This window comes from Pelobates fuscus, chromosome 3 (genome assembly GCF_036172605.1).
Source record: "Pelobates fuscus isolate aPelFus1 chromosome 3, aPelFus1.pri, whole genome shotgun sequence".
In the NCBI taxonomy this organism is placed as follows: Eukaryota; Metazoa; Chordata; class Amphibia; order Anura; family Pelobatidae; genus Pelobates; species Pelobates fuscus.
Window position 1 is genome coordinate 394,372,198 of NC_086319.1, and position 27,448 is coordinate 394,399,645.

General features: G+C 39.1%; 26 non-coding genes across 26 annotated transcripts; all 26 read left to right on the top strand.

Moving 5' to 3' along the window:
• The first annotated feature begins 299 nt into the window (after nucleotides 1–299).
• On the top strand, nucleotides 300–372 carry TRNAR-ACG (transfer RNA arginine (anticodon ACG)). Its single transcript has one exon. It is a non-coding gene; the product is annotated as a tRNA-Arg (tRNA).
• Nucleotides 373–380: 8 nt separating this feature from the next.
• On the top strand, nucleotides 381–452 carry TRNAH-GUG (transfer RNA histidin (anticodon GUG)). Its single transcript has one exon. It is a non-coding gene; the product is annotated as a tRNA-His (tRNA).
• Nucleotides 453–1,931: 1,479 nt separating this feature from the next.
• TRNAR-ACG (transfer RNA arginine (anticodon ACG)) lies at nucleotides 1,932–2,004 on the top strand. The gene has a single exon. It is a non-coding gene; the product is annotated as a tRNA-Arg (tRNA).
• An 8-nt stretch (nucleotides 2,005–2,012) lies between these two features.
• TRNAH-GUG (transfer RNA histidin (anticodon GUG)) lies at nucleotides 2,013–2,084 on the top strand. The gene has a single exon. It is a non-coding gene; the product is annotated as a tRNA-His (tRNA).
• Nucleotides 2,085–3,515: 1,431 nt separating this feature from the next.
• TRNAR-ACG (transfer RNA arginine (anticodon ACG)) lies at nucleotides 3,516–3,588 on the top strand. The gene has a single exon. It is a non-coding gene; the product is annotated as a tRNA-Arg (tRNA).
• Nucleotides 3,589–3,596: 8 nt separating this feature from the next.
• On the top strand, nucleotides 3,597–3,668 carry TRNAH-GUG (transfer RNA histidin (anticodon GUG)). Its single transcript has one exon. It is a non-coding gene; the product is annotated as a tRNA-His (tRNA).
• Nucleotides 3,669–5,146: 1,478 nt separating this feature from the next.
• Nucleotides 5,147–5,219, top strand: TRNAR-ACG (transfer RNA arginine (anticodon ACG)). The gene has a single exon. It is a non-coding gene; the product is annotated as a tRNA-Arg (tRNA).
• Nucleotides 5,220–5,227: 8 nt separating this feature from the next.
• Nucleotides 5,228–5,299, top strand: TRNAH-GUG (transfer RNA histidin (anticodon GUG)). The gene has a single exon. It is a non-coding gene; the product is annotated as a tRNA-His (tRNA).
• Nucleotides 5,300–6,777: 1,478 nt separating this feature from the next.
• On the top strand, nucleotides 6,778–6,850 carry TRNAH-AUG (transfer RNA histidin (anticodon AUG)). Its single transcript has one exon. It is a non-coding gene; the product is annotated as a tRNA-His (tRNA).
• Nucleotides 6,851–6,858: 8 nt separating this feature from the next.
• On the top strand, nucleotides 6,859–6,930 carry TRNAH-GUG (transfer RNA histidin (anticodon GUG)). The gene has a single exon. It is a non-coding gene; the product is annotated as a tRNA-His (tRNA).
• Nucleotides 6,931–8,409: 1,479 nt separating this feature from the next.
• TRNAR-ACG (transfer RNA arginine (anticodon ACG)) lies at nucleotides 8,410–8,482 on the top strand. Its single transcript has one exon. It is a non-coding gene; the product is annotated as a tRNA-Arg (tRNA).
• Nucleotides 8,483–8,490: 8 nt separating this feature from the next.
• On the top strand, nucleotides 8,491–8,562 carry TRNAH-GUG (transfer RNA histidin (anticodon GUG)). Its single transcript has one exon. It is a non-coding gene; the product is annotated as a tRNA-His (tRNA).
• A 1,479-nt stretch (nucleotides 8,563–10,041) lies between these two features.
• Nucleotides 10,042–10,114, top strand: TRNAR-ACG (transfer RNA arginine (anticodon ACG)). The gene has a single exon. It is a non-coding gene; the product is annotated as a tRNA-Arg (tRNA).
• Nucleotides 10,115–11,672: 1,558 nt separating this feature from the next.
• TRNAR-ACG (transfer RNA arginine (anticodon ACG)) lies at nucleotides 11,673–11,745 on the top strand. The gene has a single exon. It is a non-coding gene; the product is annotated as a tRNA-Arg (tRNA).
• Nucleotides 11,746–11,753: 8 nt separating this feature from the next.
• Nucleotides 11,754–11,825, top strand: TRNAH-GUG (transfer RNA histidin (anticodon GUG)). The gene has a single exon. It is a non-coding gene; the product is annotated as a tRNA-His (tRNA).
• Nucleotides 11,826–13,256: 1,431 nt separating this feature from the next.
• TRNAR-ACG (transfer RNA arginine (anticodon ACG)) lies at nucleotides 13,257–13,329 on the top strand. Its single transcript has one exon. It is a non-coding gene; the product is annotated as a tRNA-Arg (tRNA).
• A 1,559-nt stretch (nucleotides 13,330–14,888) lies between these two features.
• TRNAR-ACG (transfer RNA arginine (anticodon ACG)) lies at nucleotides 14,889–14,961 on the top strand. The gene has a single exon. It is a non-coding gene; the product is annotated as a tRNA-Arg (tRNA).
• Nucleotides 14,962–17,982: 3,021 nt separating this feature from the next.
• Nucleotides 17,983–18,055, top strand: TRNAH-AUG (transfer RNA histidin (anticodon AUG)). The gene has a single exon. It is a non-coding gene; the product is annotated as a tRNA-His (tRNA).
• An 8-nt stretch (nucleotides 18,056–18,063) lies between these two features.
• On the top strand, nucleotides 18,064–18,135 carry TRNAH-GUG (transfer RNA histidin (anticodon GUG)). The gene has a single exon. It is a non-coding gene; the product is annotated as a tRNA-His (tRNA).
• A 1,431-nt stretch (nucleotides 18,136–19,566) lies between these two features.
• TRNAR-ACG (transfer RNA arginine (anticodon ACG)) lies at nucleotides 19,567–19,639 on the top strand. The gene has a single exon. It is a non-coding gene; the product is annotated as a tRNA-Arg (tRNA).
• Nucleotides 19,640–19,647: 8 nt separating this feature from the next.
• On the top strand, nucleotides 19,648–19,719 carry TRNAH-GUG (transfer RNA histidin (anticodon GUG)). The gene has a single exon. It is a non-coding gene; the product is annotated as a tRNA-His (tRNA).
• A 1,559-nt stretch (nucleotides 19,720–21,278) lies between these two features.
• On the top strand, nucleotides 21,279–21,350 carry TRNAH-GUG (transfer RNA histidin (anticodon GUG)). Its single transcript has one exon. It is a non-coding gene; the product is annotated as a tRNA-His (tRNA).
• A 1,559-nt stretch (nucleotides 21,351–22,909) lies between these two features.
• On the top strand, nucleotides 22,910–22,981 carry TRNAH-GUG (transfer RNA histidin (anticodon GUG)). The gene has a single exon. It is a non-coding gene; the product is annotated as a tRNA-His (tRNA).
• Nucleotides 22,982–24,459: 1,478 nt separating this feature from the next.
• Nucleotides 24,460–24,532, top strand: TRNAR-ACG (transfer RNA arginine (anticodon ACG)). Its single transcript has one exon. It is a non-coding gene; the product is annotated as a tRNA-Arg (tRNA).
• Nucleotides 24,533–24,540: 8 nt separating this feature from the next.
• TRNAH-GUG (transfer RNA histidin (anticodon GUG)) lies at nucleotides 24,541–24,612 on the top strand. Its single transcript has one exon. It is a non-coding gene; the product is annotated as a tRNA-His (tRNA).
• A 1,559-nt stretch (nucleotides 24,613–26,171) lies between these two features.
• Nucleotides 26,172–26,243, top strand: TRNAH-GUG (transfer RNA histidin (anticodon GUG)). The gene has a single exon. It is a non-coding gene; the product is annotated as a tRNA-His (tRNA).
• Nucleotides 26,244–27,448: the final 1,205 nt, after the last annotated feature.

Here is a 27,448-nt window from a genome sequence, read left to right on the forward strand (position 1 = left end):
CATCTCAGAGATTGTTTTGTGAGCTCTTTTAGCAGTTATTGTGCAATTGCTTATTTTTGTTTGTTTAATAAAGTACATCTAAGTTGAATTAGTTCAATTCCAGCTCTGCGGAATTTGTTGGTGCCATATAAGTAGTTAAGGAAGTTTTAAGGCAAGGTTTAACTTTTAATGATAAGATAAAATAAATAAACAACTTTGCAAAAAACTTATTTTGTATCTCAATTTAGTTTTATAATGGACATCTTTTTCTGTTGAGGCAGATCCTTTTGACTGAGGTTGGGGCTGCTGTCTCCAAGCATGGGCCAGTGGCGCAATGGATAACGCGTCTGACTACGGATCAGAAGATTGTAGGTTCGACTCCTACCTGGCTCGGCCATTGTGCCGTGATCGTATAGTGGTTAGTACTCTGCGTTGTGGCCGCAGCAACCCCGGTTCGAATCCGGGTCACGGCATCTCCATTTTCCTTCTCTTCCGCGCTAAGTACATTTTGACCCCATTCACAACAGATGCAGATGACAGGACGTTAAGTACATTTTGACCCCATTCACAACAGATGCAGATGACAGGACGCAATTACCCGGGATAATGTACAGACCCACAGCCCCAGGTCTGGGGGGGAGAATGCATCCTTAGCTTGGCTGGCATTTCCACCCATTTAAACGCTCTAAGAATGCACATCATGGCCGCATCCATCTCCTTCCATCCCTCACTCTCGTTCAGCGTAAACATAAATGAGAGGGAGTCCATTTTGGTAGTATCTGTTAAAAGCTGTTATTATTTGTCCGACTAGTTTAAAAAGGACAACATTCTTTGCAATGCATTGTAGGTATTCAAATTAGGCTCACACCCACATGACATTTTTCTAAATGCATGCCTTGTCCAACTGCAGAACCCTGCAACTGTTAACCATGTGAGTGTCAGAGTTAAACAATATCTAAAATGCAAACAGTGTAAATAGTGCCAAATATCTAACATTGCACTAAATCACAACAAAGTGTTAATTCTTGGCACCCCTTTAAAAGTCTAAATAAATTGTAAACGCCACTGCAATATAACAACCATGATTTAATACATAGAACAATGTGATTATCCTAGTAAAAAACACAATAACAAACTTTTGAACTCTAAAGTAAAAATAGAAAAAGATATAATAGTGGAAACAACTTACTAACACAGCCCAAAAATCTAATAAAGCTGTAAAGCATCTAGAGGCATTGGCAACTCACATGAACCAGAGCACACAATCTGGCTCTGGAATAAAAGCATTGGACTCTTAAATAGGTGACTCCCTCTCCTCTTCTTATTTATAGGTATCAGATCCACCTTTTCCCTAGACACAGACTTCCGGCAGATCATATATGTACATATAATATATACATACAATAAAACAGGAAAAATGTGTACAGTGTAAAACCTTAATAAAATTATACCATAGAGAATTACACTTGTGTACAGGAGTCTTGAAATTCAGCTCACAGAAATGCCTCTGGTGTCTGCCTGCCTAGAGACAACCCAACCCGCATAGTGCTTCCAAATTTTGGTATATAATATGACTCAAGAATCCAACTTGGAACAATCTCTGAAACACATTTCCTCCTTTAAAAAAAGCTTCCTCAGTTAAATTGTGAAACGCATCTCAGAGATTGTTTTGTGAGCTCTTTTAGCAGTTATTGTGCAATTGCTTATTTTTGTTTGTTTAATAAAGTACATCTAAGTTGAATTAGTTCAATTCCAGCTCTGCGGAATTTGTTGGTGCCATATAAGTAGTTAAGGAAGTTTTAAGGCAAGGTTTAACTTTTAATGATAAGATAAAATAAATAAACAACTTTGCAAAAAACTTATTTTGTATCTCAATTTAGTTTTATAATGGACATCTTTTTCTGTTGAGGCAGATCCTATTGACTGAGGTTGGGGCTGCTGTCTCCAAGCATGGGCCAGTGGCGCAATGGATAACGCGTCTGACTACGGATCAGAAGATTGTAGGTTCGACTCCTACCTGGCTCGGCTGTTGTGCCGTGATCGTATAGTGGTTAGTACTCTGCGTTGTGGCCGCAGCAACCCCGGTTCGAATCCGGGTCACGGCATCTCCATTTTCCTTCTCTTCCGCGCTAAGTACATTTTGACCCCATTCACAACAGATGCAGATGACAGGACACAATTACCCGGGATAATGTACAGACCCACGGCCCCAGGTCTGGGGGGGAGAATGCATCCTTAGCTTGGCTGGCATTCCCACCCATTTAAACGCTCTAAGAATGCACATCATGGCCGCATCCATATCCTTCCATCCCTCACTCTCGTTCAGCGTAAACATAAATGAGAGGGAGTCCTGGTGGTAGTATCTGTTAAAAGCTGTTATTATTTGTCCGACTAGTTTAAAAAGGACAACATTCTTTGCAATGCATTGTAGGTATTCAAATTAGGCTCACACCCACATGACATTTTTCTAAATGCATGCCTTGTCCAACTGCAGAACCCTGCAACTGTTAACCATGTGAGTGTCAGAGTTAAACAATATCTAAAATGCAAACAGTGTAAATAGTGCCAAATATCTAACATTGCACTAAATCACAACAAAGTGTTAATTCTTGGCACCCCTTTAAAAGTCTAAATAAATTGTAAACGCCACTGCAATATAACAACCATGATTTAATACATAGAACAATGTGATTATCCTAGTAAAAAACACAATAACAAACTTTTGAACTCTAAAGTAAAAATAGAAAAAGATATAATAGTGGAAACAACTTACTAACACAGCCCAAAAATCTAATAAAGCTGTAAAGCATCTAGAGGCATTGGCAACTCACATGAACCAGAGCACACAATCTGGCTCTGGAATAAAAGCATTGGACTCTTAAATAGGTGACTCCCTCTCCTCTTCTTATTTATAGGTATCAGATCCACCTTTTCCCTAGACACAGACTTCCGGCAGATCATATATGTACATATAATATATACATACAATAAAACAGGAAAAATGTGTACAGTGTAAAACCTTAATAAAATTATACCATAGAGAATTACACTTGTGTACAGGAGTCTTGAAATTCAGCTCACAGAAATGCCTCTGGTGTCTGCCTGCCTAGAGACAACCCAACCCGCATAGTGCTTCCAAATTTTGGTATATAATATGACTCAAGAATCCAACTTGGAACAATCTCTGAAACACATTTCCTCCTTTAAAAAAAGCTTCCTCAGTTAAATTGTGAAACGCATCTCAGAGATTGTTTTGTGAGCTCTTTTAGCAGTTATTGTGCAATTGCTTATTTTTGTTTTTTTAATAAAGTACATCTAAGTTGAATTAGTTCAATTCCAGCTCTGCGGAATTTGTTGGTGCCATATAAGTAGTTAAGGAAGTTTTAAGGCAAGGTTTAACTTTTAATGATAAGATAAAATAAATAAACAACTTTGCAAAAAACTTATTTTGTATCTCAATTTAGTTTTATAATGGACATCTTTTTCTGTTGAGGCAGATCCTATTGACTGAGGTTGGGGCTGCTGTCTCCAAGCATGGGCCAGTGGCGCAATGGATAACGCGTCTGACTACGGATCAGAAGATTGTAGGTTCGACTCCTACCTGGCTCGGCCGTTGTGCCGTGATCGTATAGTGGTTAGTACTCTGCGTTGTGGCCGCAGCAACCCCGGTTCGAATCCGGGTCACGGCATCTCCATTTTCCTTCTCTTCCGCGCTAAGTACATTTTGACCCCATTCACAACAGATGCAGATTACAGGACGCTAAGTACATTTTGACCCCATTCACAACAGATGCAGATGACAGGACACAATTACCCGGGATAATGTACAGACCCACGGCCCCAGGTCTGGGGGGGAGAATGCATCCTTAGCTTGGCTGGCATTCCCACCCATTTAAACGCTCTAAGAATGCACATCATGGCCGCATCCATCTCCTTCCATCCCTCACTCTCGTTCAGCGTAAACATAAATGAGAGGGAGTCCTGGTGGTAGTATCTGTTAAAAGCTGTTATTATTTGTCCGACTAGTTTAAAAAGGACAACATTCTTTGCAATGCATTGTAGGTATTCAAATTAGGCTCACACCCACATGACATTTTTCTAAATGCATGCCTTGTCCAACTGCAGAACCCTGCAACTGTTAACCATGTGAGTGTCAGAGTTAAACAATAGCTACAATGCAAACAGTGTAAATAGTGCCAAATATCTAACATTGCACTAAATCACAACAAAGTGTTAATTCTTGGCACCCCTTTAAAAGTCTAAATAAATTGTAAACGCCACTGCAATATAACAACCATGATTTAATACATAGAACAATGTGATTATCCTAGTAAAAAACACAATAACAAACTTTTGAACTCTAAAGTAAAAATGGAAAAAGATATAATAGTGGAGACAACTTACTAACACAGCCCAAAAATCTAATAAAGCTGTAAAGCATCTAGAGGCATTGGCAACTCACATGAACCAGAGCCCACAATCTGGCTCTGGAATAAAAGCATTGGACTCTTAAATAGGTGACTCCCTCTCCTCTTCTTATTTATAGGTATCAGATCCACCTTTTCCCTAGACACAGACTTCCGGCAGATCATATATGTACATATAATATATACATACAATAAAACAGGAAAAATGTGTACAGTGTAAAACCTTAATAAAATTATACCATAGAGAATTACACTTGTGTACAGGAGTCTTGAAATTCAGCTCACAGAAATGCCTCTGGTGTCTGCCTGCCTAGAGACAACCCTACCCGCATAGTGCTTCCAAATTTTGGTATATAATATGACTCAAGAATCCAACTTGGAACAATCTCTGAAACACATTTCCTCCTTAAAAAAAAGCTTCCTCAGTTAAATTGTGAAACGCATCTCAGAGATTGTTTTGTGAGCTCTTTTAGCAGTTATTGTGCAATTGCTTATTTTTGTTTGTTTAATAAAGTACATCTAAGTTGAATTAGTTCAATTCCAGCTCTGCGGAATTTGTTGGTGCCATATAAGTAGTTAAGGAAGTTTTAAGGCAAGGTTTAACTTTTAATGATAAGATAAAATAAATAAACAACTTTGCAAAAAACTTATTTTGTATCTCAATTTAGTTTTATAATGGACATCTTTTTCTGTTGAGGCAGATCCTATTGACTGAGGTTGGGGCTGCTGTCTCCAAGCATGGGCCAGTGGCGCAATGGATAACGCGTCTGACTACGGATCAGAAGATTGTAGGTTCGACTCCTACCTGGCTCGGCCGTTGTGCCGTGATCGTATAGTGGTTAGTACTCTGCGTTGTGGCCGCAGCAACCCCGGTTCGAATCCGGGTCACGGCATCTCCATTTTCCTTCTCTTCCGCGCTAAGTACATTTTGACCCCATTCACAACAGATGCAGATTACAGGACGCTAAGTACATTTTGACCCCATTCACAACAGATGCAGATGACAGGACACAATTACCCGGGATAATGTACAGACCCACGGCCCCAGGTCTGGGGGGGAGAATGCATCCTTAGCTTGGCTGGCATTCCCACCCATTTAAACGCTCTAAGAATGCACATCATGGCCGCATCCATCTCCTTCCATCCCTCACTCTCGTTCAGCGTAAACATAAATGAGAGGGAGTCCTGGTGGTAGTATCTGTTAAAAGCTGTTATTATTTGTCCGACTAGTTTAAAAAGGACAACATTCTTTGCAATGCATTGTAGGTATTCAAATTAGGCTCACACCCACATGACATTTTTCTAAATGCATGCCTTGTCCAACTGCAGAACCCTGCAACTGTTAACCATGTGAGTGTCAGAGTTAAACAATAGCTACAATGCAAACAGTGTAAATAGTGCCAAATATCTAACATTGCACTAAATCACAACAAAGTGTTAATTCTTGGCACCCCTTTAAAAGTCTAAATAAATTGTAAACGCCACTGCAATATAACAACCATGATTTAATACATAGAACAATGTGATTATCCTAGTAAAAAACACAATAACAAACTTTTGAACTCTAAAGTAAAAATAGAAAAAGATATAATAGTGGAGACAACTTACTAACACAGCCCAAAAATCTAATAAAGCAGTAAAGCATCTAGAGGCATTGGCAACTCACATGAACCAGAGCCCACAATCTGGCTCTGGAATAAAAGCATTGGACTCTTAAATAGGTGACTCCCTCTCCTCTTCTTATTTATAGGTATCAGATCCACCTTTTCCCTAGACACAGACTTCCGGCAGATCATATATGTACATATAATATATACATACAATAAAACAGGAAAAATGTGTACAGTGTAAAACCTTAATAAAATTATACCATAGAGAATTACACTTGTGTACAGGAGTCTTGAAATTCAGCTCACAGAAATGCCTCTGGTGTCTGCCTGCCTAGAGACAACCCTACCCGCATAGTGCTTCCAAATTTTGGTATATAATATGACTCAAGAATCCAACTTGGAACAATCTCTGAAACACATTTCCTCCTTAAAAAAAAGCTTCCTCAGTTAAATTGTGAAACGCATCTCAGAGATTGTTTTGTGAGCTCTTTTAGCAGTTATTGTGCAATTGCTTATTTTTGTTTGTTTAATAAAGTACATCTAAGTTGAATTAGTTCAATTCCAGCTCTGCGGAATTTGTTGGTGCCATATAAGTAGTTAAGGAAGTTTTAAGGCAAGGTTTAACTTTTAATGATAAGATAAAATAAATAAACAACTTTGCAAAAAACTTATTTTGTATCTCAATTTAGTTTTATAATGGACATCTTTTTCTGTTGAGGCAGATCCTTTTGACTGAGGTTGGGGCTGCTGTCTCCAAGCATGGGCCAGTGGCGCAATGGATAACGCGTCTGACTATGGATCAGAAGATTGTAGGTTCGACTCCTACCTGGCTCGGCCATTGTGCCGTGATCGTATAGTGGTTAGTACTCTGCGTTGTGGCCGCAGCAACCCCGGTTCGAATCCGGGTCACGGCATCTCCATTTTCCTTCTCTTCCGCGCTAAGTACATTTTGACCCCATTCACAACAGATGCAGATGACAGGACGTTAAGTACATTTTGACCCCATTCACAACAGATGCAGATGACAGGACGCAATTACCCGGGATAATGTACAGACCCACAGCCCCAGGTCTGGGGGGGAGAATGCATCCTTAGCTTGGCTGGCATTTCCACCCATTTAAACGCTCTAAGAATGCACATCATGGCCGCATCCATCTCCTTCCATCCCTCACTCTCGTTCAGCGTAAACATAAATGAGAGGGAGTCCATTTTGGTAGTATCTGTTAAAAGCTGTTATTATTTGTCCGACTAGTTTAAAAAGGACAACATTCTTTGCAATGCATTGTAGGTATTCAAATTAGGCTCACACCCACATGACATTTTTCTAAATGCATGCCTTGTCCAACTGCAGAACCCTGCAACTGTTAACCATGTGAGTGTCAGAGTTAAACAATATCTAAAATGCAAACAGTGTAAATAGTGCCAAATATCTAACATTGCACTAAATCACAACAAAGTGTTAATTCTTGGCACCCCTTTAAAAGTCTAAATAAATTGTAAACGCCACTGCAATATAACAACCATGATTTAATACATAGAACAATGTGATTATCCTAGTAAAAAACACAATAACAAACTTTTGAACTCTAAAGTAAAAATAGAAAAAGATATAATAGTGGAAACAACTTACTAACACAGCCCAAAAATCTAATAAAGCTGTAAAGCATCTAGAGGCATTGGCAACTCACATGAACCAGAGCACACAATCTGGCTCTGGAATAAAAGCATTGGACTCTTAAATAGGTGACTCCCTCTCCTCTTCTTATTTATAGGTATCAGATCCACCTTTTCCCTAGACACAGACTTCCGGCAGATCATATATGTACATATAATATATACATACAATAAAACAGGAAAAATGTGTACAGTGTAAAACCTTAATAAAATTATACCATAGAGAATTACACTTGTGTACAGGAGTCTTGAAATTCAGCTCACAGAAATGCCTCTGGTGTCTGCCTGCCTAGAGACAACCCAACCCGCATAGTGCTTCCAAATTTTGGTATATAATATGACTCAAGAATCCAACTTGGAACAATCTCTGAAACACATTTCCTCCTTTAAAAAAAGCTTCCTCAGTTAAATTGTGAAACGCATCTCAGAGATTGTTTTGTGAGCTCTTTTAGCAGTTATTGTGCAATTGCTTATTTTTGTTTGTTTAATAAAGTACATCTAAGTTGAATTAGTTCAATTCCAGCTCTGCGGAATTTGTTGGTGCCATATAAGTAGTTAAGGAAGTTTTAAGGCAAGGTTTAACTTTTAATGATAAGATAAAATAAATAAACAACTTTGCAAAAAACTTATTTTGTATCTCAATTTAGTTTTATAATGGACATCTTTTTCTGTTGAGGCAGATCCTTTTGACTGAGGTTGGGGCTGCTGTCTCCAAGCATGGGCCAGTGGCGCAATGGATAACGCGTCTGACTACGGATCAGAAGATTGTAGGTTCGACTCCTACCTGGCTCGGCCATTGTGCCGTGATCGTATAGTGGTTAGTACTCTGCGTTGTGGCCGCAGCAACCCCGGTTCGAATCCGGGTCACGGCATCTCCATTTTCCTTCTCTTCCGCGCTAAGTACATTTTGACCCCATTCACAACAGATGCAGATGACAGGACGTTAAGTACATTTTGACCCCATTCACAACAGATGCAGATGACAGGACGCAATTACCCGGGATAATGTACAGACCCACAGCCCCAGGTCTGGGGGGGAGAATGCATCCTTAGCTTGGCTGGCATTTCCACCCATTTAAACGCTCTAAGAATGCACATCATGGCCGCATCCATCTCCTTCCATCCCTCACTCTCGTTCAGCGTAAACATAAATGAGAGGGAGTCCATTTTGGTAGTATCTGTTAAAAGCTGTTATTATTTGTCCGACTAGTTTAAAAAGGACAACATTCTTTGCAATGCATTGTAGGTATTCAAATTAGGCTCACACCCACATGACATTTTTCTAAATGCATGCCTTGTCCAACTGCAGAACCCTGCAACTGTTAACCATGTGAGTGTCAGAGTTAAACAATATCTAAAATGCAAACAGTGTAAATAGTGCCAAATATCTAACATTGCACTAAATCACAACAAAGTGTTAATTCTTGGCACCCCTTTAAAAGTCTAAATAAATTGTAAACGCCACTGCAATATAACAACCATGATTTAATACATAGAACAATGTGATTATCCTAGTAAAAAACACAATAACAAACTTTTGAACTCTAAAGTAAAAATAGAAAAAGATATAATAGTGGAAACAACTTACTAACACAGCCCAAAAATCTAATAAAGCTGTAAAGCATCTAGAGGCATTGGCAACTCACATGAACCAGAGCACACAATCTGGCTCTGGAATAAAAGCATTGGACTCTTAAATAGGTGACTCCCTCTCCTCTTCTTATTTATAGGTATCAGATCCACCTTTTCCCTAGACACAGACTTCCGGCAGATCATATATGTACATATAATATATACATACAATAAAACAGGAAAAATGTGTACAGTGTAAAACCTTAATAAAATTATACCATAGAGAATTACACTTGTGTACAGGAGTCTTGAAATTCAGCTCACAGAAATGCCTCTGGTGTCTGCCTGCCTAGAGACAACCCAACCCGCATAGTGCTTCCAAATTTTGGTATATAATATGACTCAAGAATCCAACTTGGAACAATCTCTGAAACACATTTCCTCCTTTAAAAAAAGCTTCCTCAGTTAAATTGTGAAACGCATCTCAGAGATTGTTTTGTGAGCTCTTTTAGCAGTTATTGTGCAATTGCTTATTTTTGTTTGTTTAATAAAGTACATCTAAGTTGAATTAGTTCAATTCCAGCTCTGCGGAATTTGTTGGTGCCATATAAGTAGTTAAGGAAGTTTTAAGGCAAGGTTTAACTTTTAATGATAAGATAAAATAAATAAACAACTTTGCAAAAAACTTATTTTGTATCTCAATTTAGTTTTATAATGGACATCTTTTTCTGTTGAGGCAGATCCTATTGACTGAGGTTGGGGCTGCTGTCTCCAAGCATGGGCCAGTGGCGCAATGGATAACGCGTCTGACTACGGATCAGAAGATTGTAGGTTCGACTCCTACCTGGCTCGGCCGTTGTGCCGTGATCGTATAGTGGTTAGTACTCTGCGTTGTGGCCGCAGCAACCCCGGTTCGAATACGGGTCACGGCATCTCCATTTTCCTTCTCTTCCGCGCTAAGTACATTTTGACCCCATTCACAACAGATGCAGATTACAGGACGCTAAGTACATTTTGACCCCATTCACAACAGATGCAGATGACAGGACACAATTACCCGGGATAATGTACAGACCCACGGCCCCAGGTCTGGGGGGGAGAATGCATCCTTAGCTTGGCTGGCATTCCCACCCATTTAAACGCTCTAAGAATGCACATCATGGCCGCATCCATCTCCTTCCATCCCTCACTCTCGTTCAGCGTAAACATAAATGAGAGGGAGTCCTGGTGGTAGTATCTGTTAAAAGCTGTTATTATTTGTCCGACTAGTTTAAAAAGGACAACATTCTTTGCAATGCATTGTAGGTATTCAAATTAGGCTCACACCCACATGACATTTTTCTAAATGCATGCCTTGTCCAACTGCAGAACCCTGCAACTGTTAACCATGTGAGTGTCAGAGTTAAACAATAGCTACAATGCAAACAGTGTAAATAGTGCCAAATATCTAACATTGCACTAAATCACAACAAAGTGTTAATTCTTGGCACCCCTTTAAAAGTCTAAATAAATTGTAAACGCCACTGCAATATAACAACCATGATTTAATACATAGAACAATGTGATTATCCTAGTAAAAAACACAATAACAAACTTTTGAACTCTAAAGTAAAAATGGAAAAAGATATAATAGTGGAGACAACTTACTAACACAGCCCAAAAATCTAATAAAGCTGTAAAGCATCTAGAGGCATTGGCAACTCACATGAACCAGAGCCCACAATCTGGCTCTGGAATAAAAGCATTGGACTCTTAAATAGGTGACTCCCTCTCCTCTTCTTATTTATAGGTATCAGATCCACCTTTTCCCTAGACACAGACTTCCGGCAGATCATATATGTACATATAATATATACATACAATAAAACAGGAAAAATGTGTACAGTGTAAAACCTTAATAAAATTATACCATAGAGAATTACACTTGTGTACAGGAGTCTTGAAATTCAGCTCACAGAAATGCCTCTGGTGTCTGCCTGCCTAGAGACAACCCTACCCGCATAGTGCTTCCAAATTTTGGTATATAATATGACTCAAGAATCCAACTTGGAACAATCTCTGAAACACATTTCCTCCTTAAAAAAAAGCTTCCTCAGTTAAATTGTGAAACGCATCTCAGAGATTGTTTTGTGAGCTCTTTTAGCAGTTATTGTGCAATTGCTTATTTTTGTTTGTTTAATAAAGTACATCTAAGTTGAATTAGTTCAATTCCAGCTCTGCGGAATTTGTTGGTGCCATATAAGTAGTTAAGGAAGTTTTAAGGCAAGGTTTAACTTTTAATGATAAGATAAAATAAATAAACAACTTTGCAAAAAACTTATTTTGTATCTCAATTTAGTTTTATAATGGACATCTTTTTCTGTTGAGGCAGATCCTATTGACTGAGGTTGGGGCTGCTGTCTCCAAGCATGGGCCAGTGGCGCAATGGATAACGCGTCTGACTACGGATCAGAAGATTGTAGGTTCGACTCCTACCTGGCTCGGCCGTTGTGCCGTGATCGTATAGTGGTTAGTACTCTGCGTTGTGGCCGCAGCAACCCCGGTTCGAATCCGGGTCACGGCATCTCCATTTTCCTTCTCTTCCGCGCTAAGTACATTTTGACCCCATTCACAACAGATGCAGATGACAGGACACAATTACCCGGGATAATGTACAGACCCACGGCCCCAGGTCTGGGGGGGAGAATGCATCCTTAGCTTGGCTGGCATTCCCACCCATTTAAACGCTCTAAGAATGCACATCATGGCCGCATCCATCTCCTTCCATCCCTCACTCTCGTTCAGCGTAAACATAAATGAGAGGGAGTCCTGGTGGTAGTATCTGTTAAAAGCTGTTATTATTTGTCCGACTAGTTTAAAAAGGACAACATTCTTTGCAATGCATTGTAGGTATTCAAATTAGGCTCACACCCACATGACATTTTTCTAAATGCATGCCTTGTCCAACTGCAGAACCCTGCAACTGTTAACCATGTGAGTGTCAGAGTTAAACAATAGCTACAATGCAAACAGTGTAAATAGTGCCAAATATCTAACATTGCACTAAATCACAACAAAGTGTTAATTCTTGGCACCCCTTTAAAAGTCTAAATAAATTGTAAACGCCACTGCAATATAACAACCATGATTTAATACATAGAACAATGTGATTATCCTAGTAAAAAACACAATAACAAACTTTTGAACTCTAAAGTAAAAATGGAAAAAGATATAATAGTGGAGACAACTTACTAACACAGCCCAAAAATCTAATAAAGCTGTAAAGCATCTAGAGGCATTGGCAACTCACATGAACAAGAGCCCACAATCTGGCTCTGGAATAAAAGCATTGGACTCTTAAATAGGTGACTCCCTCTCCTCTTCTTATTTATAGGTATCAGATCCACCTTTTCCCTAGACACAGACTTCCGGCAGATCATATATGTACATATAATATATACATACAATAAAACAGGAAAAATGTGTACAGTGTAAAACCTTAATAAAATTATACCATAGAGAATTACACTTGTGTACAGGAGTCTTGAAATTCAGCTCACAGAAATGCCTCTGGTGTCTGCCTGCCTAGAGACAACCCTACCCGCATAGTGCTTCCAAATTTTGGTATATAATATGACTCAAGAATCCAACTTGGAACAATCTCTGAAACACATTTCCTCCTTAAAAAAAAGCTTCCTCAGTTAAATTGTGAAACGCATCTCAGAGATTGTTTTGTGAGCTCTTTTAGCAGTTATTGTGCAATTGCTTATTTTTGTTTGTTTAATAAAGTACATCTAAGTTGAATTAGTTCAATTCCAGCTCTGCGGAATTTGTTGGTGCCATATAAGTAGTTAAGGAAGTTTTAAGGCAAGGTTTAACTTTTAATGATAAGATAAAATAAATAAACAACTTTGCAAAAAACTTATTTTGTATCTCAATTTAGTTTTATAATGGACATCTTTTTCTGTTGAGGCAGATCCTTTTGACTGAGGTTGGGGCTGCTGTCTCCAAGCATGGGCCAGTGGCGCAATGGATAACGCGTCTGACTACGGATCAGAAGATTGTAGGTTCGACTCCTACCTGGCTCGGCTGTTGTGCTGTGATCGTATAGTAGTTAGTACTCTGCGTTGTGGCCGCAGCAACCCCGGTTCGAATCCGGGTCACGGCATCTCCATTTTCCTTCTCTTCCGCGCTAAGTACATTTTGACCCCATTCACAACAGATGCAGATGACAGGACGTTAAGTACATTTTGACCCCATTCACAACAGATGCAGATGACAGGACGCAATTACCCGGGATAATGTACAGACCCACAGCCCCAGGTCTGGGGGGGAGAATGCATCCTTAGCTTGGCTGGCATTTCCACCCATTTAAACGCTCTAAGAATGCACATCATGGCCGCATCCATCTCCTTCCATCCCTCACTCTCGTTCAGCGTAAACATAAATGAGAGGGAGTCCATTTTGGTAGTATCTGTTAAAAGCTGTTATTATTTGTCCGACTAGTTTAAAAAGGACAACATTCTTTGCAATGCATTGTAGGTATTCAAATTAGGCTCACACCCACATGACATTTTTCTAAATGCATGCCTTGTCCAACTGCAGAACCCTGCAACTGTTAACCATGTGAGTGTCAGAGTTAAACAATATCTAAAATGCAAACAGTGTAAATAGTGCCAAATATCTAACATTGCACTAAATCACAACAAAGTGTTAATTCTTGGCACCCCTTTAAAAGTCTAAATAAATTGTAAACGCCACTGCAATATAACAACCATGATTTAATACATAGAACAATGTGATTATCCTAGTAAAAAACACAATAACAAACTTTTGAACTCTAAAGTAAAAATGGAAAAAGATATAATAGTGGAGACAACTTACTAACACAGCCCAAAAATCTAATAAAGCTGTAAAGCATCTAGAGGCATTGGCAACTCACATGAACAAGAGCCCACAATCTGGCTCTGGAATAAAAGCATTGGACTCTTAAATAGGTGACTCCCTCTCCTCTTCTTATTTATAGGTATCAGATCCACCTTTTCCCTAGACACAGACTTCCGGCAGATCATATATGTACATATAATATATACATACAATAAAACAGGAAAAATGTGTACAGTGTAAAACCTTAATAAAATTATACCATAGAGAATTACACTTGTGTACAGGAGTCTTGAAATTCAGCTCACAGAAATGCCTCTGGTGTCTGCCTGCCTAGAGACAACCCTACCCGCATAGTGCTTCCAAATTTTGGTATATAATATGACTCAAGAATCCAACTTGGAACAATCTCTGAAACACATTTCCTCCTTAAAAAAAAGCTTCCTCAGTTAAATTGTGAAACGCATCTCAGAGATTGTTTTGTGAGCTCTTTTAGCAGTTATTGTGCAATTGCTTATTTTTGTTTGTTTAATAAAGTACATCTAAGTTGAATTAGTTCAATTCCAGCTCTGCGGAATTTGTTGGTGCCATATAAGTAGTTAAGGAAGTTTTAAGGCAAGGTTTAACTTTTAATGATAAGATAAAATAAATAAACAACTTTGCAAAAAACTTATTTTGTATCTCAATTTAGTTTTATAATGGACATCTTTTTCTGTTGAGGCAGATCCTTTTGACTGAGGTTGGGGCTGCTGTCTCCAAGCATGGGCCAGTGGCGCAATGGATAACGCGTCTGACTACGGATCAGAAGATTGTAGGTTCGACTCCTACCTGGCTCGGCTGTTGTGCTGTGATCGTATAGTAGTTAGTACTCTGCGTTGTGGTCGCAGCAACCCCGGTTCGAATCCGGGTCACGGCATCTCCATTTTCCTTCTCTTCCGCGCTAAGTACATTTTGACCCCATTCACAACAGATGCAGATGACAGGACGTTAAGTACATTTTGACCCCATTCACAACAGATGCAGATGACAGGACGCAATTACCCGGGATAATGTACAGACCCACAGCCCCAGGTCTGGGGGGGAGAATGCATCCTTAGCTTGGCTGGCATTTCCACCCATTTAAACGCTCTAAGAATGCACATCATGGCCGCATCCATCTCCTTCCATCCCTCACTCTCGTTCAGCGTAAACATAAATGAGAGGGAGTCCATTTTGGTAGTATCTGTTAAAAGCTGTTATTATTTGTCCGACTAGTTTAAAAAGGACAACATTCTTTGCAATGCATTGTAGGTATTCAAATTAGGCTCACACCCACATGACATTTTTCTAAATGCATGCCTTGTCCAACTGCAGAACCCTGCAACTGTTAACCATGTGAGTGTCAGAGTTAAACAATATCTAAAATGCAAACAGTGTAAATAGTGCCAAATATCTAACATTGCACTAAATCACAACAAAGTGTTAATTCTTGGCACCCCTTTAAAAGTCTAAATAAATTGTAAACGCCACTGCAATATAACAACCATGATTTAATACATAGAACAATGTGATTATCCTAGTAAAAAACACAATAACAAACTTTTGAACTCTAAAGTAAAAATAGAAAAAGATATAATAGTGGAAACAACTTACTAACACAGCCCAAAAATCTAATAAAGCAGTAAAGCATCTAGAGGCATTGGCAACTCACATGAACCAGAGCACACAATCTGGCTCTGGAATAAAAGCATTGGACTCTTAAATAGGTGACTCCCTCTCCTCTTCTTATTTATAGGTATCAGATCCACCTTTTCCCTAGACACAGACTTCCGGCAGATCATATATGTACATATAATATATACATACAATAAAACAGGAAAAATGTGTACAGTGTAAAACCTTAATAAAATTATACCTTAGAGAATTACACTTGTGTACAGGAGTCTTGAAATTCAGCTCACAGAAATGCCTCTGGTGTCTGCCTGCCTAGAGACAACCCAACCCGCATAGTGCTTCCAAATTTTGGTATATAATATGACTCAAGAATCCAACTTGGAACAATCTCTGAAACACATTTCCTCCTTTAAAAAAAGCTTCCTCAGTTAAATTGTGAAACGCATCTCAGAGATTGTTTTGTGAGCTCTTTTAGCAGTTATTGTGCAATTGCTTATTTTTGTTTGTTTAATAAAGTACATCTAAGTTGAATTAGTTCAATTCCAGCTCTGCGGAATTTGTTGGTGCCATATAAGTAGTTAAGGAAGTTTTAAGGCAAGGTTTAACTTTTAATGATAAGATAAAATAAATAAACAACTTTGCAAAAAACTTATTTTTTGTATCTCAATTTAGTTTTATAATGGACATCTTTTTCTGTTGAGGCAGATCCTATTGATCCTATAGTACTCTGCGTTGTGGCCGCAGCAACCCCGGTTCGAATCCGGGTCACGGCATCTCCATTTTCCTTCTCTTCCGCGCTAAGTACATTTTGACCCCATTCACAACAGATGCAGATGACAGGACACAATTACCCGGGATAATGTACAGACCCACGGCCCCAGGTCTGGGGGGGAGAATGCATCCTTAGCTTGGCTGGCATTCCCACCCATTTAAACGCTCTAAGAATGCACATCATGGCCGCATCCATCTCCTTCCATCCCTCACTCTCGTTCAGCGTAAACATAAATGAGAGGGAGTCCTGGTGGTAGTATCTGTTAAAAGCTGTTATTATTTGTCCGACTAGTTTAAAAAGGACAACATTCTTTGCAATGCATTGTAGGTATTCAAATTAGGCTCACACCCACATGACATTTTTCTAAATGCATGCCTTGTCCAACTGCAGAACCCTGCAACTGTTAACCATGTGAGTGTCAGAGTTAAACAATAGCTACAATGCAAACAGTGTAAATAGTGCCAAATATCTAACATTGCACTAAATCACAACAAAGTGTTAATTCTTGGCACCCCTTTAAAAGTCTAAATAAATTGTAAACGCCACTGCAATATAACAACCATGATTTAATACATAGAACAATGTGATTATCCTAGTAAAAAACACAATAACAAACTTTTGAACTCTAAAGTAAAAATGGAAAAAGATATAATAGTGGAGACAACTTACTAACACAGCCCAAAAATCTAATAAAGCTGTAAAGCATCTAGAGGCATTGGCAACTCACATGAACCAGAGCCCACAATCTGGCTCTGGAATAAAAGCATTGGACTCTTAAATAGGTGACTCCCTCTCCTCTTCTTATTTATAGGTATCAGATCCACCTTTTCCCTAGACACAGACTTCCGGCAGATCATATATGTACATATAATATATACATACAATAAAACAGGAAAAATGTGTACAGTGTAAAACCTTAATAAAATTATACCATAGAGAATTACACTTGTGTACAGGAGTCTTGAAATTCAGCTCACAGAAATGCCTCTGGTGTCTGCCTGCCTAGAGACAACCCTACCCGCATAGTGCTTCCAAATTTTGGTATATAATATGACTCAAGAATCCAACTTGGAACAATCTCTGAAACACATTTCCTCCTTAAAAAAAAGCTTCCTCAGTTAAATTGTGAAACGCATCTCAGAGATTGTTTTGTGAGCTCTTTTAGCAGTTATTGTGCAATTGCTTATTTTTGTTTGTTTAATAAAGTACATCTAAGTTGAATTAGTTCAATTCCAGCTCTGCGGAATTTGTTGGTGCCATATAAGTAGTTAAGGAAGTTTTAAGGCAAGGTTTAACTTTTAATGATAAGATAAAATAAATAAACAACTTTGCAAAAAACTTATTTTGTATCTCAATTTAGTTTTATAATGGACATCTTTTTCTGTTGAGGCAGATCCTATTGACTGAGGTTGGGGCTGCTGTCTCCAAGCATGGGCCAGTGGCGCAATGGATAACGCGTCTGACTATGGATCAGAAGATTGTAGGTTCGACTCCTACCTGGCTCGGCCGTTGTGCCGTGATCGTATAGTGGTTAGTACTCTGCGTTGTGGCCGCAGCAACCCCGGTTCGAATCCGGGTCACGGCATCTCCATTTTCCTTCTCTTCCGCGCTAAGTACATTTTGACCCCATTCACAACAGATGCAGATGACAGGACACAATTACCCGGGATAATGTACAGACCCACGGCCCCAGGTCTGGGGGGGAGAATGCATCCTTAGCTTGGCTGGCATTCCCACCCATTTAAACGCTCTAAGAATGCACATCATGGCCGCATCCATCTCCTTCCATCCCTCACTCTCGTTCAGCGTAAACATAAATGAGAGGGAGTCCTGGTGGTAGTATCTGTTAAAAGCTGTTATTATTTGTCCGACTAGTTTAAAAAGGACAACATTCTTTGCAATGCATTGTAGGTATTCAAATTAGGCTCACACCCACATGACATTTTTCTAAATGCATGCCTTGTCCAACTGCAGAACCCTGCAACTGTTAACCATGTGAGTGTCAGAGTTAAACAATAGCTACAATGCAAACAGTGTAAATAGTGCCAAATATCTAACATTGCACTAAATCACAACAAAGTGTTAATTCTTGGCACCCCTTTAAAAGTCTAAATAAATTGTAAACGCCACTGCAATATAACAACCATGATTTAATACATAGAACAATGTGATTATCCTAGTAAAAAACACAATAACAAACTTTTGAACTCTAAAGTAAAAATGGAAAAAGATATAATAGTGGAGACAACTTACTAACACAGCCCAAAAATCTAATAAAGCTGTAAAGCATCTAGAGGCATTGGCAACTCACATGAACCAGAGCCCACAATCTGGCTCTGGAATAAAAGCATTGGACTCTTAAATAGGTGACTCCCTCTCCTCTTCTTATTTATAGGTATCAGATCCACCTTTTCCCTAGACACAGACTTCCGGCAGATCATATATGTACATATAATATATACATACAATAAAACAGGAAAAATGTGTACAGTGTAAAACCTTAATAAAATTATACCATAGAGAATTACACTTGTGTACAGGAGTCTTGAAATTCAGCTCACAGAAATGCCTCTGGTGTCTGCCTGCCTAGAGACAACCCTACCCGCATAGTGCTTCCAAATTTTGGTATATAATATGACTCAAGAATCCAACTTGGAACAATCTCTGAAACACATTTCCTCCTTAAAAAAAAGCTTCCTCAGTTAAATTGTGAAACGCATCTCAGAGATTGTTTTGTGAGCTCTTTTAGCAGTTATTGTGCAATTGCTTATTTTTGTTTGTTTAATAAAGTACATCTAAGTTGAATTAGTTCAATTCCAGCTCTGCGGAATTTGTTGGTGCCATATAAGTAGTTAAGGAAGTTTTAAGGCAAGGTTTAACTTTTAATGATAAGATAAAATAAATAAACAACTTTGCAAAAAACTTATTTTGTATCTCAATTTAGTTTTATAATGGACATCTTTTTCTGTTGAGGCAGATCCTATTGACTGAGGTTGGGGCTGCTGTCTCCAAGCATGGGCCAGTGGCGCAATGGATAACGCGTCTGACTACGGATCAGAAGATTGTAGGTTCGACTCCTACCTGGCTCGGCCGTTGTGCCGTGATCGTATAGTGGTTAGTACTCTGCGTTGTGGCCGCAGCAACCCCGGTTCGAATCCGGGTCACGGCATCTCCATTTTCCTTCTCTTCCGCGCTAAGTACATTTTGACCCCATTCACAACAGATGCAGATTACAGGACGCTAAGTACATTTTGACCCCATTCACAACAGATGCAGATGAAAGGACACAATTACCCGGGATAATGTACAGACCCACGGCCCCAGGTCTGGGCGGGAGAATGCATCCTTAGCTTGGCTGGCATTCCCACCCATTTAAACGCTCTAACAATGCACATCATGGCCGCATCCATCTCCTTCCATCCCTCACTCTCGTTCAGCGTAAACATAAATGAGAGGGAGTCCTGGTGGTAGTATCTGTTAAAAGCTGTTATTATTTGTCCGACTAGTTTAAAAAGGACAACATTCTTTGCAATGCATTGTAGGTATTCAAATTAGGCTCACACCCACATGACATTTTTCTAAATGCATGCCTTGTCCAACTGCAGAACCCTGCAACTGTTAACCATGTGAGTGTCAGAGTTAAACAATAGCTACAATGCAAACAGTGTAAATAGTGCCAAATATCTAACATTGCACTAAATCACAACAAAGTGTTAATTCTTGGCACCCCTTTAAAAGTCTAAATAAATTGTAAACGCCACTGCAATATAACAACCATGATTTAATACATAGAACAATGTGATTATCCTAGTAAAAAACACAATAACAAACTTTTGAACTCTAAAGTAAAAATGGAAAAAGATATAATAGTGGAGACAACTTACTAACACAGCCCAAAAATCTAATAAAGCTGTAAAGCATCTAGAGGCATTGGCAACTCACATGAACCAGAGCCCACAATCTGGCTCTGGAATAAAAGCATTGGACTCTTAAATAGGTGATTCCCTCTCCTCTTCTTATTTATAGGTATCAGATCCACCTTTTCCCTAGACACAGACTTCCGGCAGATCATATATGTACATATAATATATACATACAATAAAACAGGAAAAATGTGTACAGTGTAAAACCTTAATAAAATTATACCATAGAGAATTACACTTGTGTACAGGAGTCTTGAAATTCAGCTCACAGAAATGCCTCTGGTGTCTGCCTGCCTAGAGACAACCCTACCCGCATAGTGCTTCCAAATTTTGGTATATAATATGACTCAAGAATCCAACTTGGAACAATCTCTGAAACACATTTCCTCCTTAAAAAAAAGCTTCCTCAGTTAAATTGTGAAACGCATCTCAGAGATTGTTTTGTGAGCTCTTTTAGCAGTTATTGTGCAATTGCTTATTTTTGTTTGTTTAATAAAGTACATCTAAGTTGAATTAGTTCAATTCCAGCTCTGCGGAATTTGTTGGTGCCATATAAGTAGTTAAGGAAGTTTTAAGGCAAGGTTTAACTTTTAATGATAAGATAAAATAAATAAACAACTTTGCAAAAAACTTGTTTTGTATCTCAATTTAGTTTTATAATGGACATCTTTTTCTGTTGAGGCAGATCCTATTGACTGAGGTTGGGGCTGCTGTCTCCAAGCATGGGCCAGTGGCGCAATGGATAACGCGTCTGACTACGGATCAGAAGATTGTAGGTTCGACTCCTACCTGGCTTGGCCGTTGTGCCGTGATCGTATAGTGGTTAGTACTCTGCGTTGTGGCCGCAGCAACCCCGGTTCGAATCCGGGTCACGGCATCTCCATTTTCCTTCTCTTCCGCGCTAAGTACATTTTGACCCCATTCACAACAGATGCAGATTACAGGACGCTAAGTACATTTTGACCCCATTCACAACAGATGCAGATGACAGGACACAATTACCCGGGATAATGTACAGACCCACGGCCCCAGGTCTGGGGGGGAGAATGCATCCTTAGCTTGGCTTGCATTCCCACCCATTTAAACGCTCTAAGAATGCACATCATGGCCGCATCCATCTCCTTCCATCCCTCACTCTCGTTCAGCGTAAACATAAATGAGAGGGAGTCCTGGTGGTAGTATCTGTTAAAAGCTGTTATTATTTGTCCGACTAGTTTAAAAAGGACAACATTCTTTGCAATGCATTGTAGGTATTCAAATTAGGCTCACACCCACATGACATTTTTCTAAATGCATGCCTTGTCCAACTGCAGAACCCTGCAACTGTTAACCATGTGAGTGTCAGAGTTAAACAATAGCTACAATGCAAACAGTGTAAATAGTGCCAAATATCTAACATTGCACTAAATCACAACAAAGTGTTAATTCTTGGCACCCCTTTAAAAGTCTAAATAAATTGTAAACGCCACTGCGATATAACAACCATGATTTAATACATAGAACAATGTGATTATCCTAGTAAAAAACACAATAACAAACTTTTGAACTCTAAAGTAAAAATGGAAAAAGATATAATAGTGAAGACAACTTACTAACACAGCCCAAAAATCTAATAAAGCTGTAAAGCATCTAGAGGCATTGGCAACTCACATGAACCAGAGCCCACAATCTGGCTCTGGAATAAAAGCATTGGACTCTTAAATAGGTGACTCCCTCTCCTCTTCTTATTTATAGGTATCAGATCCACCTTTTCCCTAGACACAGACTTCCGGCAGATCATATATGTACATATAATATATACATACAATAAAACAGGAAAAATGTGTACAGTGTAAAACCTTAATAAAATTATACCATAGAGAATTACACTTGTGTACAGGAGTCTTGAAATTCAGCTCACAGAAATGCCTCTGGTGTCTGCCTGCCTAGAGACAACCCTACCCGCATAGTGCTTCCAAATTTTGGTATATAATATGACTCAAGAATCCAACTTGGAACAATCTCTGAAACACATTTCCTCCTTAAAAAAAAGCTTCCTCAGTTAAATTGTGAAACGCATCTCAGAGATTGTTTTGTGAGCTCTTTTAGCAGTTATTGTGCAATTGCTTATTTTTGTTTGTTTAATAAAGTACATCTAAGTTGAATTAGTTCAATTCCAGCTCTGCGGAATTTGTTGGTGCCATATAAGTAGTTAAGGAAGTTTTAAGGCAAGGTTTAACTTTTAATGATAAGATAAAATAAATAAACAACTTTGCAAAAAACTTATTTTGTATCTCAATTTAGTTTTATAATGGACATCTTTTTCTGTTGAGGCAGATCCTATTGACTGAGGTTGGGGCTGCTGTCTCCAAGCATGGGACAGTGGCGCAATGGATAACGCGTCTGACTACGGATCAGAAGATTGTAGGTTCGACTCCTACCTGGCTCGGCCGTTGTGCCGTGATCGTATAGTGGTTAGTACTCTGCGTTGTGGCCGCAGCAACCCCGGTTCGAATCCGGGTCACGGCATCTCGATTTTCCTTCTCTTCCGCGCTAAGTACATTTTGACCCCATTCACAACAGATGCAGATTACAGGACGCTAAGTACATTTTGACCCCATTCACAACAGATGCAGATGACAGGACACAATTACCCGGGATAATGTACAGACCCACGGCCCCAGGTCTGGGGGGGAGAATGCATCCTTAGCTTGGCTGGCATTCCCACCCATTTAAACGCTCTAAGAATGCACATCATGGCCGCATCCATCTCCTTCCATCCCTCACTCTCGTTCAGCGTAAACATAAATGAGAGGGAGTCCTGGTGGTAGTATCTGTTAAAAGCTGTTATTATTTGTCCGACTAGTTTAAAAAGGACAACATTCTTTGCAATGCATTGTAGGTATTCAAATTAGGCTCACACCCACATGACATTTTTCTAAATGCATGCCTTGTCCAACTGCAGAACCCTGCAACTGTTAACCATGTGAGTGTCAGAGTTAAACAATAGCTACAATGCAAACAGTGTAAATAGTGCCAAATATCTAACATTGCACTAAATCACAACAAAGTGTTAATTCTTGGCACCCCTTTAAAAGTCTAAATAAATTGTAAACGCCACTGCAATATAACAACCATGATTTAATACATAGAACAATGTGATTATCCTAGTAAAAAACACAATAACAAACTTTTGAACTCTAAAGTAAAAATGGAAAAAGATATAATAGTGGAGACAACTTACTAACACAGCCCAAAAATCTAATAAAGCTGTAAAGCATCTAGAGGCATTGGCAACTCACATGAACCAGAGCCCACAATCTGGCTCTGGAATAAAAGCATTGGACTCTTAAATAGGTGACTCCCTCTCCTCTTCTTATTTATAGGTATCAGATCCACCTTTTCCCTAGACACAGACTTCCGGCAGATCATATATGTACATATAATATATACATACAATAAAACAGGAAAAATGTGTACAGTGTAAAACCTTAATAAAATTATACCATAGAGAATTACACTTGTGTACAGGAGTCTTGAAATTCAGCTCACAGAAATGCCTCTGGTGTCTGCCTGCCTAGAGACAACCCTACCCGCATAGTGCTTCCAAATTTTGGTATATAATATGACTCAAGAATCCAACTTGGAACAATCTCTGAAACACATTTCCTCCTTAAAAAAAAGCTTCCTCAGTTAAATTGTGAAACGCATCTCAGAGATTGTTTTGTGAGCTCTTTTAGCAGTTATTGTGCAATTGCTTATTTTTGTTTGTTTAATAAAGTACATCTAAGTTGAATTAGTTCAATTCCAGCTCTGCGGAATTTGTTGGTGCCATATAAGTAGTTAAGGAAGTTTTAAGGCAAGGTTTAACTTTTAATGATAAGATAAAATAAATAAACAACTTTGCAAAAAACTTATTTTGTATCTCAATTTAGTTTTATAATGGACATCTTTTTCTGTTGAGGCAGATCCTATTGACTGAGGTTGGGGCTGCTGTCTCCAAGCATGGGCCAGTGGCGCAATGGATAACGCGTCTGACTACGGATCAGAAGATTGTAGGTTCGACTCCTACCTGGCTCGGCCGTTGTGCCGTGATCGTATAGTGGTTAGTACTCTGCGTTGTGGCCGCAGCAACCCCGGTTCGAATCCGGGTCACGGCATCTCCATTTTCCTTCTCTTCCGCGCTAAGTACATTTTGACCCCATTCACAACAGATGCAGATTACAGGACGCTAAGTACATTTTGACCCCATTCACAACAGATGCAGATGACAGGACACAATTACCCGGGATAATGTACAGACCCACGGCCCCAGGTCTGGGGGGGAGAATGCATCCTTAGCTTGGCTTGCATTCCCACCCATTTAAATGCTCTAAGAATGCACATCATGGCCGCATCCATCTCCTTCCATCCCTCACTCTCGTTCAGCGTAAACATAAATGAGAGGGAGTCCTGGTGGTAGTATCTGTTAAAAGCTGTTATTATTTGTCCGACTAGTTTAAAAAGGACAACATTCTTTGCAATGCATTGTAGGTATTCAAATTAGGCTCACACCCACATGACATTTTTCTAAATGCATGCCTTGTCCAACTGCAGAACCCTGCAACTGTTAACCATGTGAGTGTCAGAGTTAAACAATAGCTACAATGCAAACAGTGTAAATAGTGCCAAATATCTAACATTGCACTAAATCACAACAAAGTGTTAATTCTTGGCACCCCTTTAAAAGTCTAAATAAATTGTAAACGCCACTGCAATATAACAACCATGATTTAATACATAGAACAATGTGATTATCCTAGTAAAAAACACAATAACAAACTTTTGAACTCTAAAGTAAAAATAGAAAAAGATATAATAGTGGAGACAACTTACTAACACAGCCCAAAAATCTAATAAAGCAGTAAAGCATCTAGAGGCATTGGCAACTCACATGAACCAGAGCCCACAATCTGGCTCTGGAATAAAAGCATTGGACTCTTAAATAGGTGACTCCCTCTCCTCTTCTTATTTATAGGTATCAGATCCACCTTTTCCCTAGACACAGACTTCCGGCAGATCATATATGTACATATAATATATACATACAATAAAACAGGAAAAATGTGTACAGTGTAAAACCTTAATAAAATTATACCATAGAGAATTACACTTGTGTACAGGAGTCTTGAAATTCAGCTCACAGAAATGCCTCTGGTGTCTGCCTGCCTAGAGACAACCCTACCCGCATAGTGCTTCCAAATTTTGGTATATAATATGACTCAAGAATCCAACTTGGAACAATCTCTGAAACACATTTCCTCCTTAAAAAAAAGCTTCCTCAGTTAAATTGTGAAACGCATCTCAGAGATTGTTTTGTGAGCTCTTTTAGCAGTTATTGTGCAATTGCTTATTTTTGTTTGTTTAATAAAGTACATCTAAGTTGAATTAGTTCAATTCCAGCTCTGCGGAATTTGTTGGTGCCATATAAGTAGTTAAGGAAGTTTTAAGGCAAGGTTTAACTTTTAATGATAAGATAAAATAAATAAACAACTTTGCAAAAAACTTATTTTGTATCTCAATTTAGTTTTATAATGGACATCTTTTTCTGTTGAGGCAGATCCTATTGACTGAGGTTGGGGCTGCTGTCTCCAAGCATGGGACAGTGGCGCAATGGATAACGCGTCTGACTACGGATCAGAAGATTGTAGGTTCGACTCCTACCTGGCTCGGCCGTTGTGCCGTGATCGTATAGTGGTTAGTACTCTGCGTTGTGGCCGCAGCAACCCCGGTTCGAATCCGGGTCACGGCATCTCGATTTTCCTTCTCTTCCGCGCTAAGTACATTTTGACCCCATTCACAACAGATGCAGATTACAGGACGCTAAGTACATTTTGACCCCATTCACAACAGATGCAGATGACAGGACACAATTACCCGGGATAATGTACAGACCCACGGCCCCAGGTCTGGGGGGGAGAATGCATCCTTAGCTTGGCTGGCATTCCCACCCATTTAAACGCTCTAAGAATGCACATCATGGCCGCATCCATCTCCTTCCATCCCTCACTCTCGTTCAGCGTAAACATAAATGAGAGGGAGTCCTGGTGGTAGAATCTGTTAAAAGCTGTTATTATTTGTCCGACTAGTTTAAAAAGGACAACATTCTTTGCAATGCATTGTAGGTATTCAAATTAGGCTCACACCCACATGACATTTTTCTAAATGCATGCCTTGTCCAACTGCAGAACCCTGCAACTGTTAACCATGTGAGTGTCAGAGTTAAACAATAGCTACAATGCAAACAGTGTAAATAGTGCCAAATATCTAACATTGCACTAAATCACAACAAAGTGTTAATTCTTGGCACCCCTTTAAAAGTCTAAATAAATTATAAACGCCACTGCAATATAACAACCATGATTTAATACATAGAACAATGTGATTATCCTAGTAAAAAACACAATAACAAACTTTTGAACTCTAAAGTAAAAATGGAAAAAGATATAATAGTGGAGACAACTTACTAACACAGCCCAAAAATCTAATAAAGCTGTAAAGCATCTAGAGGCATTGGCAACTCACATGAACCAGAGCCCACAATCTGGCTCTGGAATAAAAGCATTGGACTCTTAAATAGGTGACTCCCTCTCCTCTTCTTATTTATAGGTATCAGATCCACCTTTTCCCTAGACACAGACTTCCGGCAGATCATATATGTACATATAATATATACATACAATAAAACAGGAAAAATGTGTACAGTGTAAAACCTTAATAAAATTATACCATAGAGAATTACACTTGTGTACAGGAGTCTTGAAATTCAGCTCACAGAAATGCCTCTGGTGTCTGCCTGCCTAGAGACAACCCTACCCGCATAGTGCTTCCAAATTTTGGTATATAATATGACTCAAGAATCCAACTTGGAACAATCTCTGAAACACATTTCCTCCTTAAAAAAAAGCTTCCTCAGTTAAATTGTGAAACGCATCTCAGAGATTGTTTTGTGAGCTC